The sequence below is a fragment of the Perca fluviatilis genome, chromosome 8, assembly GCF_010015445.1.
Source record: "Perca fluviatilis chromosome 8, GENO_Pfluv_1.0, whole genome shotgun sequence".
Taxonomy (NCBI): domain Eukaryota; kingdom Metazoa; phylum Chordata; class Actinopteri; order Perciformes; family Percidae; genus Perca; species Perca fluviatilis.
In genome coordinates this window covers 39,237,222-39,244,289 of record NC_053119.1, presented here as the reverse complement: position 1 = coordinate 39,244,289, position 7,068 = coordinate 39,237,222, and positions in this window count along the sequence as shown.

The window sequence follows — 7,068 nt, the reverse complement described above, 5'->3', positions numbered from 1 at the left end:
TACACCCCAGTTGGGAATGCTACAGTAACTTTGCTGTTGCCCTGCTGTAGGACTTGTATGAGGTTTTTAGTCAAAGTCAAAAAGAAATTCAGACAAAGACATATTCTAACCCTCCCCTCCCCCACATAAAGACCATGGAAGCATAATTGAGTTGAGGTCCTTTTTTTCTGTTCTGTTGCTTTTGTTTTGCTGAGCAGACAGGGAGAAATCCCATTTCAAATTAAAATTGAATGACCCCCTCAAGCCCTGCAACACACACACACACACACACACACACACACACACACTCACTCACACACACACACACACACACACACACACACACACACACACACACACACACACACACACACACACACACTTGACAGTTTGGATAGTGGTTCAGTTGTAACAAAGCTCCAGGGCCTACAGTGAGTGATACATGTGGCGCAGGGGCTCGAGTGTGCACTCCGTGTGTGTGTGTGTGTGTGTATGTGCACAAATAAAAAGCATGTGTGTGTGTGTGAGTGTGTGTACTACTATCGATGTGAAACTCAGGGTTGATTTGGGATATGAAGTATGAAACAATTAAGCTGTGAGGCGGAGCGCAGGCAGTCAGTGCTGACGTGGCTGTAAAGCGGGAGTGCAGGTCACAGCGGGCTGCAGAGTGTACGCGGGTGCACCTAGAAGACGCTCAAAGTAAGCTAAAGATGATAAATATGGATTTTGAATTCAGATGTATTGAATGAAATAAGAATTCAAGTCCATGCCTGGGTTGTTGATTTCCTTAGATTTTCTATCTGACTTCATGGAGTTTACCAGGCTCTGGATCCTCTCTATTCAAGAGAGATCTGTTCCACAAAGTGCTGGTCTCTCAAGCCGACTTTAGTTTTCATTGAAAACACTGAACTCAGTCACTTTGTTCAATCTACGAGTACATTATTGTCCTGTTTGGTAAAGAGGAGTTTTTTAATGCAATCAAATGTTATTGTGCTTGTACTATCATAGAAATCATATTGCTAATACAGAAACCCCTGTATTCCCCCAGGCGCGCCTGCGCTGCATTCAGGCCAATCACAGCCTCACCAGACAATGCTTCTGATTCCACCAGCTGGGACGCACAGGCCAGGCAGGAAGTGGAAGGGCTAGAGCACCCGGTCAGTTTTCCAAATACACACCCTGTGCAGAAGCCCGATCATATATCACATCACTACACTATTTTAGATTATTTATTTATAAATCCCGGAAAAAAATCACGGTGAATTTCGGCATGCACCTTTTTAACATTGTTGAAACAGAACAGCTGTGTGTGTGTGTGTGTGTGTGTGTGTGTGTGTGTGTGTGTGTGTGTGTGTGTGTGTGTGTGTGTGTGTGTGTGTGTGTGTGTGTGTGTGCACACTGCTACAACATGTATTTCATTTCGATTAGGCATTCATTTTTAAGTATTCTGTTATTCTACAGTATTGAAAAAAACAAAACAGAATATCCGAATTACAAAATTACAAAATGATTACCTAACTTTTTCATATAGATTATATATATATATATATATATATATATATATATATATATATATATATATATATATATATAAGTAGTGAAGTTTAACAGCACTGTACATTGCCATAAAACTCAGATGTACTTTTTAGCTGCACAAAATGTATGTTTGTATGATAAATGGTTAGGATTTTACAGCACTTTCAAAATAAGAGGAGAATAAGCATGAGCATGTTGAATGCCATGGCGGGCTAAAATAAAGGGTGCACGGGCCAAACACGGCCCGCGGGCCCCAAATATGGCGGCCTCCTTGACCAAGACGTTGTTTGCTTGGCAGCAAAGTTAGGTTTTTTGCTTTTCCCTGTCTGCAGGGTTTCTGTTTGTCTTAGGCCTCCTGCACGCTGGCTGCGTGGCGTGAGCGTGTCAGCTGCGTGGCGTGTCCGTTTTTATTTGGGCATGTTAACAGGTTAGTGCTTACACACTGCTTGCGTGACACGCACGTCTCAGGCACGCCGAAAACGCATGTATGCTAGAAATAGGACCGACGTCCTATTTCTAGATGTTTATGTCATTTTAACACAAATCCATTTAATAAATGACATTTTGATGTTTGAAAGTCTCTAGGTTTTGAAATAAATGCAGATATAACTGTAATTAATAATAATTATTGATTTTCAAATATAGCACCTGTCAATACAGAACGAAATATTCTGTAGCCTATTTTGCCGTCAATACTGTCGACGTTGTCGTTGCTGTAATCAAATCAGTATATATTTATGTTTAACATGAAGTATACTACTGCTTGAGCCGCCATGCAACTGACACGCTACAGAAACGCTACGCTCACGCCACGCAGGCAGTGTGCAGAAGGCCTTATATGTGCAAGTTTAGCAAAAGCAGTAGAATCCTTTTGCCCAAGAGACTTCCTTGCACAAAAACCACTTTGAAAGCTACACTGCCGATGCTCTGTATGAACGAGACTCATCATGACTTATCATGTATAAAAAAAGCATGGCTAAAAATGTGAGTGACAGTTCATACTTGTACATTATATTGCAGTTTTGGTAATTCAATAAAAAAGAGGAGAAATAATGGCATAATATCTCTAAGTCATTACAAGTTGCTCTAAAAAAGTGAAAGTAATAGTATAAACCTAGAGAATTTAATATAATCCTCAGGCAGATATTAAATAACTTCACAGAGGTTAAACAAGAGTAATAGTTGCTGGTTAAGTTTTTAAGTATTAGATGGTATTACATTGACTCATTTCCATTTGTTTCCTTCTCCTGTCCTCCTTGCTGCCATTTTTCAACCTTCTCTTTAATAGTTATATTAAAGTAGGAATATAGATAAAGGTATGTGTCTGATCTAATGATGAGATTGAAAAATATTATCTTTTTCTAGATATTCATAGCAGATCCAATGCATATTCTCTATGTGCATCTCACTATATCTCGCCACACACGCAAGCACGCACGCACGCACACACACACACACACACACACACACACAGTGTTAACAGTCATGGCTCTGCTTAAATATTCATACGGATAATTTACAAACTGAGGTTATAAGGTAAGTCATCAGTAAACCTGCTTGTCTTATGTGTGTGTGTGTGTGTGTGTGTGTGTGTATATGTGGTTGTTTGTGTGTGTGCGTGTGTGTGTGTGTGTGTGTTTGTGTGTAAGAGAAAGAGGGAGTCATAGAGATTGAGAGAGAGACTTTAAGAGCCAAATCAATAATGAAGTTCAAAGGCTACATCTGGTGATACAGACACACACACACACACACACACACACACACACACACACACACACACACACACACACACACACACACACACACACACACACACACACACACACAGGGTCAACAGCCTCAGTATTATGTGGCCTTCTCCAACATGACAACATAACAATTGGGACTTCACTTATTGATACTGAAGAAACCATATGCTGCTGCTGAGCACAGGGTCATCCAGGCTGGAACCCTGCAACCATCTCCGCTTTCTCTCCACTCACATGTTGGCTGTCTGCATCCTGGATGCTCACCGAGTTTGAATGCAACATAAAATGTGCGATCATTCCATGACTGAGCACCACTCCAGATTACAGTGTGTTCATACATATTCCTTTCATCCTATCTTTCATTTTTTATTTTTATTGCTTTAATGCTGTGTTCACACCCCCTGCGTTTCACGCAGTGCTATCTCTCTCCCTTTTATCCCTCAGCCGGCACTGACAGTGAGTCCATGTCATCCATCCTAACCCTTCAGTGTGGTCTTTTCTCAGCAGAGGAAACCTGGAACTCCCTGACAGATGATGAAGGTCAAGGGCTGGGGGTTCCCATGTGAAAGCAGCTCAGCGGTGCTCCCATTAGTAAGCCGATGCTCTGATAGTGATCTGAAAAGAGTGTCAGCGTCCCTGCCTCCAGCAGCAGCCCTGGCAGATGCCAGGGATCGTGGGGGGTCGAGGCTGTCAGGACCTGCGCCCCGCTACACGTAGAGCTGGGTATGGTTAAAAAATGTATGATATCGGTACTGATACCAATACTGTGACTTTGATGCCAGTTCCTAAACGATACTTTTTTCCAGGGATGCACCGAATCCAGGATTCGGCTTCGGATTCGGCCAAATATTGGGCTTTTTGACGGTGTTGAAATGTTTTTTTATCAAACCGAACCCTGCACTTGCACTACGCGTGCTACGCTGGTCGCCATAATGACGGCGCCGTTGATTACTGGAAGGTGTTTACATAGGTGGAGCGTTCAATGCAGTAGGCTGTGAGAAAGTGGACATGGAACTGGTGAGCAGAAAAAGTTGTTGTTTGGCAGTACTTTCAGTCAGAAGAAGGCCGTTCAAGTCCAGCTACATGTTCAATCTGCAATGCTGATTTGTCTCGTGGTGGCGAGGACCCTAAACAATACACAACATCGCCGCTGTTACAACATGAAACATCCGAAAGAATACGAGTTGTGCAACGTTATTTACTTCATTAATGTGTTTACTGTGTTAATGGACGGAGGATGGGAGGAGGATTCAGTATTCAAATCTTTGTATTTATATTCCAGCTCCTACTACGTGAGCCTTCTCTGTGTAACGTAGAGTCTCTAGAACATGTAACGTTAGACAGCCAATCACAGACATTATTAAACCTTGGTAGAAGCATGCTGCGTGCTGATTGGCTCACTGACGCTGATGAGATTTACTCCTTAGGGATTGAAATTGGGCATTGAATGACGAGGCTTTTTCCGATACTTGATATTAAGGAGGCAATTCGGTCGGTGCCTAAAAAGTATTGTATTCGGTACTCAGCCCTAGGTAAACATGACCTACAGACTTCACCATCACACTACGGCCACCCATTTTATTTTAACCCTTGTTTTGTCCTTCCGGCTCAAAATTTAAAATTAACAAGTTTTTTATCACTTATTTTGCTGCTTTTTTAAAACGTTTTTGTCTCTTTGAAGTTTTTTTTCCTTCTCAACATCTTTGTAGCATTTTCAACGTTTTCTGTGCTTTTTTCCCCACTACCACCAGCATACACTAACAACAATTTATTACCACTACTTTTACAGTCATGTTTCGGAAATTATGGTCAATAAACCTCTTGTAGCCTATATGAAATTATATCTAACTTTTGAGTTAAAAAAGCAGAAAGTATGAATTATTTTGACTAATATTTAAGATCAGAAGATGTTAATGGATAATCACAGACTGTCAAAATTAAGTCAAAACAATGCTATCAAATTAAATAAAACACCCAAAATACAATAAAATAATGAACTGATCCCTAAATATGACTTGTGAAGAGCGTTTCATGGAACCTTCTGTGTTACTTTTGGGCAATTTGCTCAAAACAAACCCAAATTTTCTGATATAGAAACAAATTTGACCCGAAGACAACAGGAGGGTTAAACATTGTTTCATAACCACAAAGAAATTATCAATTCTGTCTAATTTTTTTTAAACTATATCCTAATTTTTCTACAATCTCACATTATACCCACCACTGCTCTCTCTCTTTTTTAATACTAACAATAATATTCAAGAATTACTTTGATTTGTCCCAAAGGAGATGGATCTGCCCGCTCCTAACCAATGTTTAAATTAAATCACAAATCTGAACTATTCCTGCTGATTATGTGGAACTACTGATCATGGTAGTTTTGCCAATATTTTCAAATAAATCCAAGTTCAAGATAAAATGATGTTATGTAATCATGTCTACACACATTTCCTAAAAAATGACTAAGTATTGTTATATTTGAATGTAAATGTCATAATGTAGGCTTGTGTTACATGTAAATGTGTGTGGAGGCAAAACAGCCCGCCATTCAAAGTGATTATACAATGTTCATGTTATATTTTTAATGAAATGTGGAATCTATGACTAATGTCTGTCAAAGACCAGAAAAAAAGACACTGAAGCAAAGGCCTGAGCTGTTGAAGGTCACAGATTATTATTCTGGGGAGTACGTTTTCCAGATATCCACCAGATTTAAATGTAACACATAGTTAAAAGTTGCAAAAAGCTCAATATCACCAAAATGACCTGAGTGCCATCAGTGGAAGCTAGGACCCTGCCAGTGTTCTAATGTAACTGTAATTTTCACATTTCTGTACTTTACTTCGTTATTTATATTTCTGGAAACTTTGTGTCTGTTCTTCTCTTTGTTGATGTCAGACTATGAATTTGATGTTTAAGAAGGTTTGGAAACCCTGAATATTATGCTTCACTATAAGGAAGCCACAATAAAGTCAATAATCAAAGTTTTTTTTACCTTTTAATTCTTATATCATAAAATTGCTTTCTAAAACTCAAGTAAAGTAAATACCAGATAATTTAAGACTTTTACTCAAGTATATATATGCAAAAAAAGCCAAAAAGTATTAAAGTATAAAACAGAGAGCTCAATACACAGGGTGAAAAGAGAAGAGAATATGTTTTTTTTTTTTAAATTAAACCACATAAACCTATTCTGATATAACCTCTAAATAAAATTATAAACCTGAAAATGGGCATATTATGAGCACTTTCTACCAAAGTCATTTTCTGATAAGATACTTGTACTTTTGCTCAAGTACTGCTTTAAAGTATACAAGACTGGACCCTGCCTATGGGAGATTTTAGACGTGTCAGTCGGTGCTCTCCACCATCATTAAAATTTAAAAACATTTCTGCAGTAAGACGAATACTTGCTGAATCAGTGCTCCCTGTAGATGTATGACAGGCTTTGGGGCAGCGGCAGTCATCTTTGTTGCACCTTTAGCAGAGCAGCAGATGGTCCCAGCCGCCTGTTGGTCCAGATGGAGATGGAAGAAAATAACACACCATCCTCCTTCAGTTAAAGGGGAACTTTAGTATTTCTCAACCTGGACCTTATTTTCCCATGCATTTGTGTCTAAGTAACTAAAGTGAACAAAAATCTTTGAAATTCATAATCATCGGGTAATTCAGTATTAAAAAACATCTGTATTAAAAATCTAATAGGCTGCCATGCCAACTGATTTTATTCTGGCTACCACTGACACTGTTTTAACGTTTATTTGGGAACACGGTCATCATGCAGAATTACCGTCAACCTGTACAT